Source organism: Cherax quadricarinatus, chromosome 95, assembly GCF_038502225.1.
Source record: "Cherax quadricarinatus isolate ZL_2023a chromosome 95, ASM3850222v1, whole genome shotgun sequence".
Lineage (NCBI taxonomy): Eukaryota > Metazoa > Arthropoda > Malacostraca > Decapoda > Parastacidae > Cherax > Cherax quadricarinatus.
This window is the reverse complement of record NC_091386.1, coordinates 13,687,802-13,700,576: the sequence shown is the minus strand read 5'-3', so window position 1 is coordinate 13,700,576 and position 12,775 is coordinate 13,687,802. Positions and strand designations below refer to the sequence as shown.

Genomic DNA, 12,775 nt, shown 5'->3' with positions numbered 1-12,775 from the left:
TGGGGTCTGGTGAATGGGGTATAGGGTCTAGTGAAAGGGGTATGGGGTCTGGTGAAAAGGATATGGGGTCTAGTGAAGGGGGTATGGGGTCTAGTGAAGGGGGTATGGGTTCTAGTCAGGAAGGTATGGGGTCTGGTGAAGGGGGTATAGGGTCTAGTGAAACGGGTATAGCGTCTAGTGAAGGGGGTATAGGGTCTAGTGAAAGGGGAATAGGGTCTGGTGAAGGGGGTATGGGATCTGGTGAAGAGTGTATAGGATCTAGTGAAGGGGGCATGGGGTGTGGTGAAGGGCTTATAGGTCTAGTGAAGGGGAGTATAGGGTCTAGTGAAGGGGGTCTGGGGGTTAGTGAAGGGGTTATGTGTTCTGGTGAAGGGGGTATTGGGCCTAGTGAAGAGGGTATGAGGTCTAGTGAAGAGGGTATGGTGTCTTGTGATGGGGATAAGGGGTCTGGTGAAGGGGTATTGGGTCTAGTGAAGGGGTATGGGGTTTGGTGAAAGGGGTATGAGGTCTTGTGAAGTTGCTATGGGGTCTAGTGAACGACGTATGGAGTCGGGTGAAGGGGTTATGGGGTCTAGTGAAGGGGGTATGGGGTTTGGTGAAGGGGGTATGGGGCTAGAGAGTCGGGTATGGGGTCTTGGTAAGGAGGTATGGGGTCTAGTGAAGGGGGTATATGATCTGGTGAAGGGGGTGTGGGGTCTGGGTCTGGTGAAGGGGATATAGGGTCTAATGAAGAGGGTATAGGGTCTAGTGAAAGGGGTATGTTGCCTGGTGAAGGGGAATAGGGTCTAGTGAAGGGGGTATATGGTCTAATGAAGGGGGAATGGAGTCTGGTGAAGGGGGTATTGGGTCTGACGTTGTTATCTGGAGAGTGACTGTGTCTGACGTTGTTATCTGGAGAGTGACTGTGTCTGACGTTGTTATCTGGAGAGTGACTGTGTCTGACGTTGTTATCTGGAGAGTGACTGTGTCTGACGTTGTTATCTGGAGAGTGACTGTGTCTGACGTTGTTATCTGGAGAGTGACTGTGTCTGACGTTGTTATCTGGAGAGTGACTGTGTCTGACGTTTTTATCTGGAGAGTGACTGTGTCTGACGTTGTTATCTGGAGAGTGACTGCGTCTGACGTAGTTATCTGGAGAGTGACTACGTCTGACGTTGTTATCTGGAGAGTGACTGCGTCTGACGTTGTTATCTGGAGAATGACTGCGTCTGACGTTGTTATCTGGAGAGTGACTGTGTCTGACGTTGTTATCTGGAGAGTGACTGCGTCTGACGTTGTTATCTGGAGAATGACTGCGTCTGACGTTGTTATTGGAGAGTGACTGTGTCTGACGTTGTTATCTGGAGAGTGACTGTGTCTGACGTTGTTATCTGGAGAGTGACTGCGTCTGACGTTGTTATCTGGAGAGTGACTGTGTCTGACGTTGTTATCTGGAGAGTGACTGTGTCTGACGTTGTTATCTGGAGAGTGACTGTGTCTGACGTTGTTATCTGGAGAGTGACTGTGTCTGACGTTGTTATCTGGAGAGTGACTGTGTCTGACGTTGTTATCTGGAGAGTGACTGTGTCTGACGTTGTTATCTGGAGAGTGACTGTGTCTGACGTTGTTTTCTGGAGAGTGACTGTGTCTGACGTTGTTATCTGGAGAGTGACTGCGTCTGACGTTGTTATCTGGAGAGTGACTGCGTCTGACGTTGTTATCTGGAGAGTGACTGCGTCTGACGTTGTTATCTGGAGAGTGACTGTGTCTGACGTTGTTATCTGGAGAGTGACTGCGTCTGACGTTGTTATCTGGAGAGTGACTGTGTCTGACGTTGTTATCTGGAGAGTGACTGTGTCTGACGTTGTTATCTGGAGAGTGACTGCGTCTGACGTTGTTATCTGGAGAGTGACTGCGTCTGACGTTGTTATCTGGAGAGTGACTGCGTCTGACGTTGTTATCTGGAGAGTGACTGCGTCTGACGTTGTTATCTGGAGAGTGACTGTGTCTGACGTTGTTATCTGGAGAGTGACTGTGTCTGACGTTGTTATCTGGAGAGTGACTGTGTCTGACGTTGTTATCTGGAGAGTGACTGTGTCTGACGTTGTTATCTGGAGAGTGACTGTGTCTGACGTTGTTATCTGGAGAGTGACTGTGTCTGACGTTGTTATCTGGAGAGTGACTGTGTCTGACGTTGTTATCTGGAGAGTGACTGTGTCTGACGTTGTTATCTGGAGAGTGACTGTGTCTGACGTTGTTATCTGGAGAGTGACTGTGTCTGACGTTGTTATCTGGAGAGTGACTGTGTCTGACGTTGTTATCTGGAGAGTGACTGTGTCTGACGTTGTTATCTGGAGAGTGACTGTGTCTGACGTTGTTATCTGGAGAGTGACTGTGTCTGACGTTGTTATCTGGAGAGTGACTGTGTCTGACGTTGTTATCTGGAGAGTGACTGTGTCTGACGTTGTTATCTGGAGAGTGACTGTGTCTGACGTTGTTATCTGGAGAGTGACTGTGTCTGACGTTGTTATCTGGAGAGTGACTGTGTCTGACGTTGTTATCTGGAGAGTGACTGTGTCTGACGTTCTTATCTGGAGAGTGACTGTGTCTGACGTTGTTTTCTTTAGAGTGACTGTGTCTGACGTTGTTATTTGGAGAGTGACTGTGTCTGACGTTGTTATCTGAAGAGTGACTGTGTCTGACGTTGTTATCTGGAGAGTGACTGTGTCTGACGTTGTTATCTGGAGAGTGACTGTGTCTGACGTTGTTATTGGAGAGTGACTGTGTCTGACGTTGTTATCTGGAGAGTGACTGTGTCTGACGTTGTTATCTGGAGAGTGACTGTGTCTGACGTTGTTATCTGGAGAGTGACTGTGTCTGACGTTGTTATCTGGAGAGTGACTGTGTCTGACGTTGTTATTGGAGCGTGACTGTGTCTGACGTTATTTGGAGAGTGACTGTGTCTGACGTTGTTATCTGGAGAGTGACTGTGTCTGACGTTGTTATCTGGAGAATGACTGCGTCTGACGTAGTTATCTGGAGAGTGACTACGTCTGACGTTGTTATCTGGAGAGTGACTGCGTCTGACGTTGTTATCTGGAGAATGACTGCGTCTGACGTTGTTATCTGGAGAGTGACTGTGTCTGACGTTGTTATCTGGAGAGTGACTGCGTCTGACGTTGTTATCTGAAGAATGACTGCGTCTGACGTTGTTATCTGGAGAATGACTGTGTCTGACGTTGTTATCTGGAGAGTGACTGTGTCTGACGTTGTTATCTGGAGAGTGACTGTGTCTGACGTTGTTATCTGGAGAGTGACTGTGTCTGACGTTGTTATCTGGAGAGTGACTGTGTCTGACGTTGTTATCTGGAGAGTGACTGTGTCTGACGTTGTTATCTGGAGAGTGACTGTGTCTGACGTTGTTATCTGGAGAGTGACTGTGTCTGACGTTGTTATCTGGAGAGTGACTGTGTCTGACGTTGTTATCTGGAGAGTGACTGTGTCTGACGTTGTTATCTGGAGAGTGACTGTGTCTGACGTTGTTATCTGGAGAGTGACTGTGTCTGACGTTGTTATCTGGAGAGTGACTGTGTCTGACGTTGTTATCTGGAGAGTGACTGTGTCTGACGTTGTTATCTGGAGAGTGACTGTGTCTGACGTTGTTATCTGGAGAGTGACTGTGTCTGACGTTCTTATCTGGAGAGTGACTGTGTCTGACGTTGTTTTCTTTAGAGTGACTGTGTCTGACGTTGTTATTTGGAGAGTGACTGTGTCTGACGTTGTTATCTGAAGAGTGACTGTGTCTGACTTTGTTATCTGGAGAGTGACTGTGTCTGACGTTGTTATCTGGAGAGTGACTGTGTCTGACGTTGTTATTGGAGAGTGACTGTGTCTGACGTTGTTATCTGGAGAGTGACTGTGTCTGACGTTGTTATCTGGAGAGTGACTGTGTCTGACGTTGTTATCTGGAGAGTGACTGTGTCTGACGTTGTTATCTGGAGAGTGACTGTGTCTGACGTTGTTATTGGAGCGTGACTGTGTCTGACGTTATCTGGAGAGTGACTGTGTCTGACGTTGTTATCTGGAGAGTGACTGTGTCTGACGTTGTTATCTGGAGAATGACTGCGTCTGACGTAGTTATCTGGAGAGTGACTACGTCTGACGTTGTTATCTGGAGAGTGACTGCGTCTGACGTTGTTATCTGGAGAATGACTGCGTCTGACGTTGTTATCTGGAGAGTGACTGTGTCTGACGTTGTTATCTGGAGAGTGACTGCGTCTGACATTGTTATCTGGAGAGTGACTGTGTCTGACGTTGTTATCTGGAGAGTGACTGCGTCTGACGTAGTTATCTGGAGAGTGACTACGTCTGACGTTGTTATCTGGAGAATGACTGCGTCTGACGTTGTTATCTGGAGAGTGACTGTGTCTGACGTTGTTATCTGGAGAGTGACTGCGTCTGACGTTGTTATCTGGAGAATGACTGCGTCTGACGTTGTTATTGGAGAGTGACTGTGTCTGACGTTGTTATCTGGAGAGTGACTGTGTCTGACGTTGTTATCTGGAGAGTGACTGCGTCTGACATTGTTATCTGGAGAGTGACTGTGTCTGACGTTGTTATCTGGAGAGTGACTGTGTCTGACGTTGTTTTCTGGAGAGTGACTGTGTCTGACGTTGTTATCTGGAGAGTGACTGCGTCTGACGTTGTTATCTGGAGAGTGACTGCGTCTGACGTTGTTATCTGGAGAGTGACTGCATCTGACGTTGTTATCTGGAGAGTGACTGTGTCTGACGTTGTTATCTGGAGAGTGACTGCGTCTGACGTTGTTATCTGGAGAGTGACTGTGTCTGACGTTGTTATCTGGAGAGTGACTGTGTCTGACGTTGTTATCTGGAGAGTGACTGCGTCTGACGTTGTTATCTGGAGAGTGACTGCGTCTGACGATGTTATCTGGAGAGTGACTGCGTCTGACGTTGTTATCTGGAGAGTGACTGCGTCTGACGTTGTTATCTGGAGAGTGACTGTGTCTGACGTTGTTATCTGGAGAGTGACTGTGTCTGACGTTGTTATCTGGAGAGTGACTGTGTCTGACGTTGTTATCTGAAGAGTGACTGTGTCTGACGATGTTATCTGGAGAGTGACTGTGTCTGACGTTGTTATCTGGAGAGTGACTGTGTCTGACGTTGTTATCTGGAGAGTGACTGTGTCTGACGTTGTTATCTGGAGAGTGACTGTGTCTGACGTTGTTATCTGGAGAGTGACTGTGTCTGACGTTGTTATCTGGAGAGTGACTGTGTCTGACGTTGTTATCTGGAGAGTGACTGTGTCTGACGTTGTTATCTGGAGAGTGACTGTGTCTGACGTTGTTATCTGGAGAGTGACTGTGTCTGACGTTGTTATCTGGAGAGTGATTGTGTCTGACGTTGTTATCTGGAGAGTGACTGTGTCTGACGTTGTTATCTGGAGAGTTAGTGTGTCTGACGTTGTTATCTGGAGAGTGACTGTGTCTGACGTTGTTATCTGGAGAGTGACTGTGTCTGACGTTGTTATCTGGAGAGTGACTGTGTCTGACGTTGTTATCTGGAGAGTGACTGTGTCTGACGTTGTTATCTGGAGAGTGACTGTGTCTGACGTTGTTATCTGGAGAGTGACTGTGTCTGACGTTGTTTTCTTTAGAGTGACTGTGTCTGACGTTGTTATCTGGAGAGTGACTGTGTCTGACGTTGTTATCTGGAGAGTGACTGTGTCTGACGTTGTTATCTGGAGAGTGACTGTGTCTGACGTTGTTATCTGGAGAGTGACTGCGTCTGACGTTGTTATCTGGAGAGTGACTGTGTCTGACGTTGTTATCTGTAGAGTGACTGTGTCTGACGTTGTTATCTGGAGAGTGACTGTGTCTGACGTTGTTATCTGGAGAGTGACTGTGTTTGACGTTGTTATCTGGAGAGTGACTGTGTCTGACGTTGTTATATGGAGAGTGACTGTGTCTGACGTTGTTATCTGGAGAGTGACTGTGTCTGACGTTGTTATCTGGAGAGTGACTGTGTCTGACGTTGTTATCTGGAGAGTGACTGTGTCTGACGTTGTTATCTGGAGAGTGACTGTGTCTGACGTTGTTATCTGGAGAGTGACTGTGTCTGACGTTGTTATCTGGAGAGTGACTGTGTCTGACGTTGTTATCTGGAGAGTGACTGTGTCTGACGTTGTTATCTGGAGAGTGACTGCGTCTGACGTTGTTATCTGGAGAGTGACTGTGTCTGACGTTGTTATCTGGAGAGTGACTACGTCTGACGTTGTTATCTGGAGAGTGACTGTGTCTGACGTTGTTATCTGGAGAGTGACTGTGTCTGGAGAGTGACTACGTCTGACGTTGTTATCTGGAGAGTGACTGTGTCTGACGTTGTTATCTGGAGAGTGACTGTGTCTGACGTTGTTATCTGGAGAGTGACTGTGTCTGACGTTGTTATCTGGAGAGTGACTGTGTCTGACGTTGTTATCTGGAGAGTGACTGCGTCTGACGTTGTTATCTGGAGAGTGACTGTGTCTGACGTTGTTATCTGGAGAGTGACTGCGTCTGACGTCTGGAGAGTGACTACGTCTGACGTTGTTATCTGGAGAGTGACTGTGTCTGACGTTGTTATCTGGAGAGTGACTGTGTCTGACGTCTATCTGGAGAGTGACTGTGTCTGACGTTGTTATCTGGAGAGTGACTGTGTCTGACGTTGTTATCTGGAGAGTGACTGTGTCTGACGTTGTTATCTGGAGAGTGACTGCGTCTGACGTTGTTATCTGGAGAGTGACTGTTCTGACGTTGTTATCTGGAGAGTGACTGTGTCTGACGTTGTTATCTGGAGAGTGACTGTGTCTGACGTTGTTATCTGGAGAGTGACTGTGTCTGACGTTGTTATCTGGAGAGTGACTGTGTCTGTCTGACGTTGTTATCTGGAGAGTGACTGTGTCTGACGTTGTTATCTGGAGAGTGACTGTGTCTGACGTTGTTATCTGGAGAGTGACTGTGTCTGACGTTGTTATCTGGAGAGTGACTGTGTCTGACGTTGTTATCTGGAGAGTGACTGTGTCTGACGTTGTTATCTGGAGAGTGACTGTGTCTGACGTTGTTATCTGGAGAGTGACTGTGTCTGACGTTGTTATCTGGAGAGTGACTGTGTCTGACGTTGTTATCTGGAGAGTGACTGTGTCTGACGTTGTTATCTGGAGAGTGACTGTGTCTGACGTTGTTATCTGGAGAGTGACTGTGTCTGACGTTGTTATCTGTGACTGTGTCTGACGTTGTTATCTGGAGAGTGACTGTGTCTGACGTTGTTATCTGGAGAGTGACTGTGTCTGACGTTGTTATCTGGAGAGTGACTGTGTCTGACGTTGTTATCTGGAGAGTGACTGTGTCTGACGTTGTTATCTGGAGAGTGACTGTGTCTGACGTTGTTATCTGGAGAGTGACTGTGTCTGACGTTGTTATCTGGAGAGTGACTGTGTCTGACGTTGTTATCTGGAGAGTGACTGTGTCTGACGTTGTTATCTGGAGAGTGACTGTGTCTGACGTTGTTATCTGGAGAGTGACTGTGTCTGACGTTGTTATCTGGAGAGTGACTGTGTCTGACGTTGTTATCTGGAGAGTGACTGTGTCTGACGTTGTTATCTGGAGAGTGACTGTGTCTGACGTTGTTATCTGGAGAGTGACTGTGTCTGACGTTGTTATCTGGAGAGTGACTGTGTCTGACGTTGTTATCTGGAGAGTGACTGTGTCTGACGTTGTTATTGGAGAGTGACTGTGTCTGACGTTGTTATCTGGAGAGTGACTGTGTCTGACGTTGTTATCTGGAGAGTGACTGTGTCTGACGTTGTTATCTGGAGAGTGACTGTGTCTGACGTTGTTATCTGGAGAGTGACTGTGTCTGACGTTGTTATCTGGAGAGTGACTGTGTCTGACGTTGTTATCTGAAGAGTGACTGTGTCTGACGTTGTTATCTGGAGAGTGACTGTGTCTGACGTTGTTATCTGGAGAGTGACTGTGTCTGACGTTGTTATCTGGAGAGTGACTGTGTCTGACGTTGTTATCTGGAGAGTGACTGCGTCTGACGTTGTTATCTGGAGAGTGACTGTGTCTGACGTTGTTATCTGGAGAGTGACTGTGTCTGACGTTGTTATCTGGAGAGTGACTGTGTCTGACGTTGTTATCTGGAGAGTGACTGTGTCTGACGTTGTTATCTGGAGAGTGACTGTGTCTGACGTTGTTATCTGGAGAGTGACTGTGTCTGACGTTGTTATCTGGAGAGTGACTGTGTCTGACGTTGTTATCTGGAGAGTGACTGTGTCTGACGTTGTTATCTGGAGAGTGACTGTGTCTGACGTTGTTATCTGGAGAGTGACTGTGTCTGACGTTGTTATCTGGAGAGTGACTGTGTCTGACGTTGTTATCTGGAGAGTGACTGTGTCTGACGTTGTTATCTGGAGAGTGACTGTGTCTGACGTTGTTATCTGGAGAGTGACTGTGTCTGACGTTGTTATCTGGAGAGTGACTGTGTCTGACGTTGTTATCTGGAGAGTGACTGTGTCTGATGTTGTTATCTGGAGAGTGACTGTGTCTGACGTTGTTATCTGGAGAGTGACTGTGTCTGACGTTGTTATCCGGAGAGTGACTACGCCTGACGTTGTTATCTGGAGAGTGACTGCGTCTGACGTTGTTATCTGGAGAATGACTGCGTCTGACGTTGTTATCTGGAGAGTGACTGTGTCTGACGTTGTTATTGGAGAGTGACTGTGTCTGACGTTGTTATCTGGAGAGTGACTGTGTCTGACGTTGTTATCTGGAGAGTGACTGTGTCTGACGTTGTTATCTGGAGAGTGACTGCTGACGTTGTTATCTGGAGAGTGACTGTACGTTGTTATCTGGAGAGTGACTGTGTCTGACGTTGTTATCTGGAGAGTGACTGTGTCTGACGTTGTTATCTGGAGAGTGACTGTGTCTGACGTTGTTATCTGGAGTGAGTGTCTGACGTTGTTATCTGGAGAGTGACTGTGTCTGACGTTGTTATCTGGAGAGTGACTGTCTGACGTCTGAGAGTGACTGTGTCTGTTGTTATCTGGAGAGTGACTGTGTCTGACGTTGTTATCTGGAGAGTGACTGTGTCTGACGTTGTTATCTGGAGAGTGACTGTGTCTGACGTTGTTATCTGGAGAGTGACTGTGTCTGACGTTGTTATCTGGAGAGTGACTGTGTCTGACGTTGTTATCTGGAGAGTGACTGTGTCTGACGTTGTTATCTGGAGAGTGACTGTGTCTGACGTTGTTATCTGGAGAGTGACTGTGTCTGACGTTGTTATCTGGAGAGTGACTGTGTCTGACGTTGTTATCTGGAGAGTGACTGTGTCTGACGTTGTTATCTGGAGAGTGACTGTGTCTGACGTTGTTATCTGGAGAGTGACTGCGTCTGACGTTGTTATCTGGAGAGTGACTGTGTCTGACGTTGTTATCTGGAGAGTGACTGTGTCTGACGTTGTTATCTGGAGAGTGACTGTGTCTGACGTTGTTATCTGGAGAGTGACTGTGTCTGACGTTGTTATCTGGAGAGTGACTGTGTCTGACGTTGTTATCTGGAGAGTGACTGTGTCTGACGTTGTTATCTGGAGAGTGACTGTGTCTGACGTTGTTATCTGGAGAGTGACTGTGTCTGACGTTGTTATCTGGAGAGTGACTACGTCTGACGTTGTTATCTGGAGAGTGACTACGTCTGACGTTGTTATCTGGAGAGGGGCAGGAAGTGGCGCCATGTGTTGAGGGAATTTTCTTGATTTTTTTGTTTCATCCTCTGCTGTCTTTATTCTTTAGTATTAAGTGATTTTCTTCTGTTCTCATTTTTGTTTCTTCAATGGAGGCGACTTTCTTCTCTTCACTTCTCTTACTTCTGTTTTACTGTCCAAAACTTATTCCATGACTTAGTCTCCCACTGAGAGAGTTGGATGGGAACGAGATTTTGGCAAATATCTACTTGCTTAAACAACTTCGTACGGAGTTGTTTAAGGGATCAGAATCGATCTTTACATAGCTACTTGCTGTCTACTCCTGCTGACCAATCGTAATTAAAGTCATCGATGGCTTGTTGGTGAACAACCTATGATATCTGGCACTCTTGGGCACTTCACCCACATTCATAGTATATTTTTATAAATTTGTGAAAAACCTCAACGGATGTTCCAGACCATGGAGCTGAACTCTTCTCCAGGACTGACCATCCCAAACTTTTTTCTCCAAGGATGGATGATTACATCATCTTTACCTTGTTACTACTGTTGCCTAAAATACATTCTTATCTGTATTTGACTGATGAAGCAGCCTACTGTGTAGGCGAAAAGTGTCAACATTAAAAACACCCAACTGTGGCACATGTGTCTTATTCATCAATTATCCCTGATATATGCGTCCCCCAGAGGCATCACACACGTGTCTTTCATTTTCTGGTGAAGGATTAATCTTGTGTTACATTCATTACATTCATTACTAGTCAATAACACCAACAAAATATCCTTCTTAGAAAACCTGGCAGCCTTGTATAACAACTGGGAAAATAAAATGGGTGGGTAAGAAGGGGGCTGTCATGGAGACCAATGCGCCAGAGGATACTGGTGTTGTCCTGGAACACAGTGCACCAGATGGGGATGTTGTTGTCCTGGAACACAGTGCACCAGATGGGGATGTTGTTGTCCTGGAACACAGTGCACCAGATGGGGATGTTGTTGTCCTGGAACACAGTGCACCAGATGGGGATGTTGTTGTCCTGGAACACAGTGCACCAGATGGGGATGTTGTTGTCCTGGAACACAGTGCACCAGATGGGGATGTTGTTGTCCTGGAACACAGTGCACCAGATGGGGATGTTGTTGTCCTGGAACACAGTGCACCAGATGGGGATGTTGTTGTCCTGGAGGACAGTGCACCAAATGGAGCTGGGCCGGCCTTAAGCAGATTGGACCGATTGCTCCCAATTGGGCCCCATGCCTAAGGGGCCCCCTTGCTCGAGTGTAATCTACTCTTGGCTTGTCAAGTACACAACAACAACAAGAAGTAAAACAAAATAGGTTTTGGATGTATGTTGGTGAATTAATAAATCATGTCACAGTCACTAAAGCAAGTGGTAATGTGACTGCATTTTTCAGAGGTGATATACAAAATTTGTATATCACCTCTGAAAAGTACTCTGTAGGCATAAATGTTTACAATTTTAAATTAAAATGTAGTTTACATCTGTTTAGTTTATTAACTCACATGCATTGTTTAAGTGCATAATTTGACTGCTTCCATACATAGGGTCAACAAAAACTGTACCAACTGGGCCCCGCACCTCCTGAGGTCGGCTCTGAAATGGAGACAGTAACCCTGGTGATGAAACAGTTAAAGATAAGGTCATGCAGTTTTCAGAGGAACAATGTAGTAATACTGAGGACGAAGCCTCAGGGAATAGTGTTGACATATTACCAGTAAAAACTGGTGGACGCACTGATGTCCATACAGTGGCTGTAGGTAGAGGGGAAGCAGAAAAAAGTGCATCAGTAAGGAATGCGGCCACAAACAAAAAAAACAAAATTCCAATCTATGCAAATTCTATGCCATGAGTATGTGCAGGCATAGTGTAACTAAGTAAATCAGCCCCTGGAGTATTACCTATATTAAGTGTGATAAATATTCGTTGTGAAAATTCATAACAATCCTTACTGAGTGCTTCTTGCTTATATCTTTATCTATTTACTATGTGCATGATTCTGTAACTCAGGTGTAGGAAATAAATGAAGTATAATTAAAAGATAAACTGGGTAATGTCATCTACCATCACTGTTTTATTAAAATATAATGTAGAACAAAAGATAAATATTAAATTAATTGAGAAAGTATTACACTGGTAAACCAAAATGCTTCCGAGACCAGAGTAACAATTTCCAACTAATTTTAGGTCACTGATAATGAATATCATGGTTAAAATTGTGGCAGTGTTTCTTACCACACTCACAGTCACACTGACCTTCATTATTGTTCCAGCAGTCATAGAAGGTGGTTGTGATGTGCAAGTTTATATTCTGAGGTGAAAGGTAGATGATTTTCTTAGCCAAACACTTTTTAAATATATAATAAATATTCAACGAGCAAGCTATTGATAAGCATGTGAGGCATATTAGCTGCCATGTTGTAATGATAAATTAATGAATAAATTTTCTGTTTATCTTCTCATTGTTTGTTGTTTTCTTCTTTCAGATGCCTCGTACTTGTGTGAATAAGGCAGACAACTTCTGCTTCATTTGTGGTGACATGACCTTTGCATCACAGAAGCGCCATATAACTACTATGCTTAGAAAGGAATATAACCTATATTTTGGATGCAAGATTGAAGCAGACCTTCATGGGGAGGAGAAAGCTGCTTGGGAAGCATTAAATTTAGTGGCAAAAGGATTTCTCGGAAACAGAAGATAAGGCAACTAAGAAGAATTGGTGGGAAACCTCATCAAGGATTACAAGAACATTGGATGTAACATGTCACTTAAAATCCACTTTTTGGATTCACATTTAGTCTTTTTCTTTACCAGCGAACTGTGAAGCAGTGACGAACATGGTGAAAGGTTTCACCAAGATATTTCAGCCATGGGAAAATGGTACCAGGGCAAATGGGGCACAAAAATACTTGCAGACAAATGCTGGACATTGGCAAGAGATGATTCTTTAGCCCACTATAAGAGTCAAGCAAAAAATCAGAGAGTAGGTACGGATTATAGTTTAAAACACACTTACACAA

At 45.4% G+C, this 12,775-nt stretch overlaps 1 protein-coding gene across 1 annotated transcript in view; it reads right to left on the bottom strand.

The window, feature by feature from the left end:
• The window catches only part of LOC138855459 (uncharacterized), a 138,194-nt gene extending 126,792 nt beyond the window's left edge, over nt 1–11,402 (bottom strand). The window contains exon 1 of the mRNA XM_070104932.1: nt 11,260–11,402. The gene's annotated coding sequence lies outside the window, so the exon portion shown is untranslated. The remainder of the gene's footprint in view (nt 1–11,259) is intronic.
• Nucleotides 11,403–12,775: the final 1,373 nt, after the last annotated feature.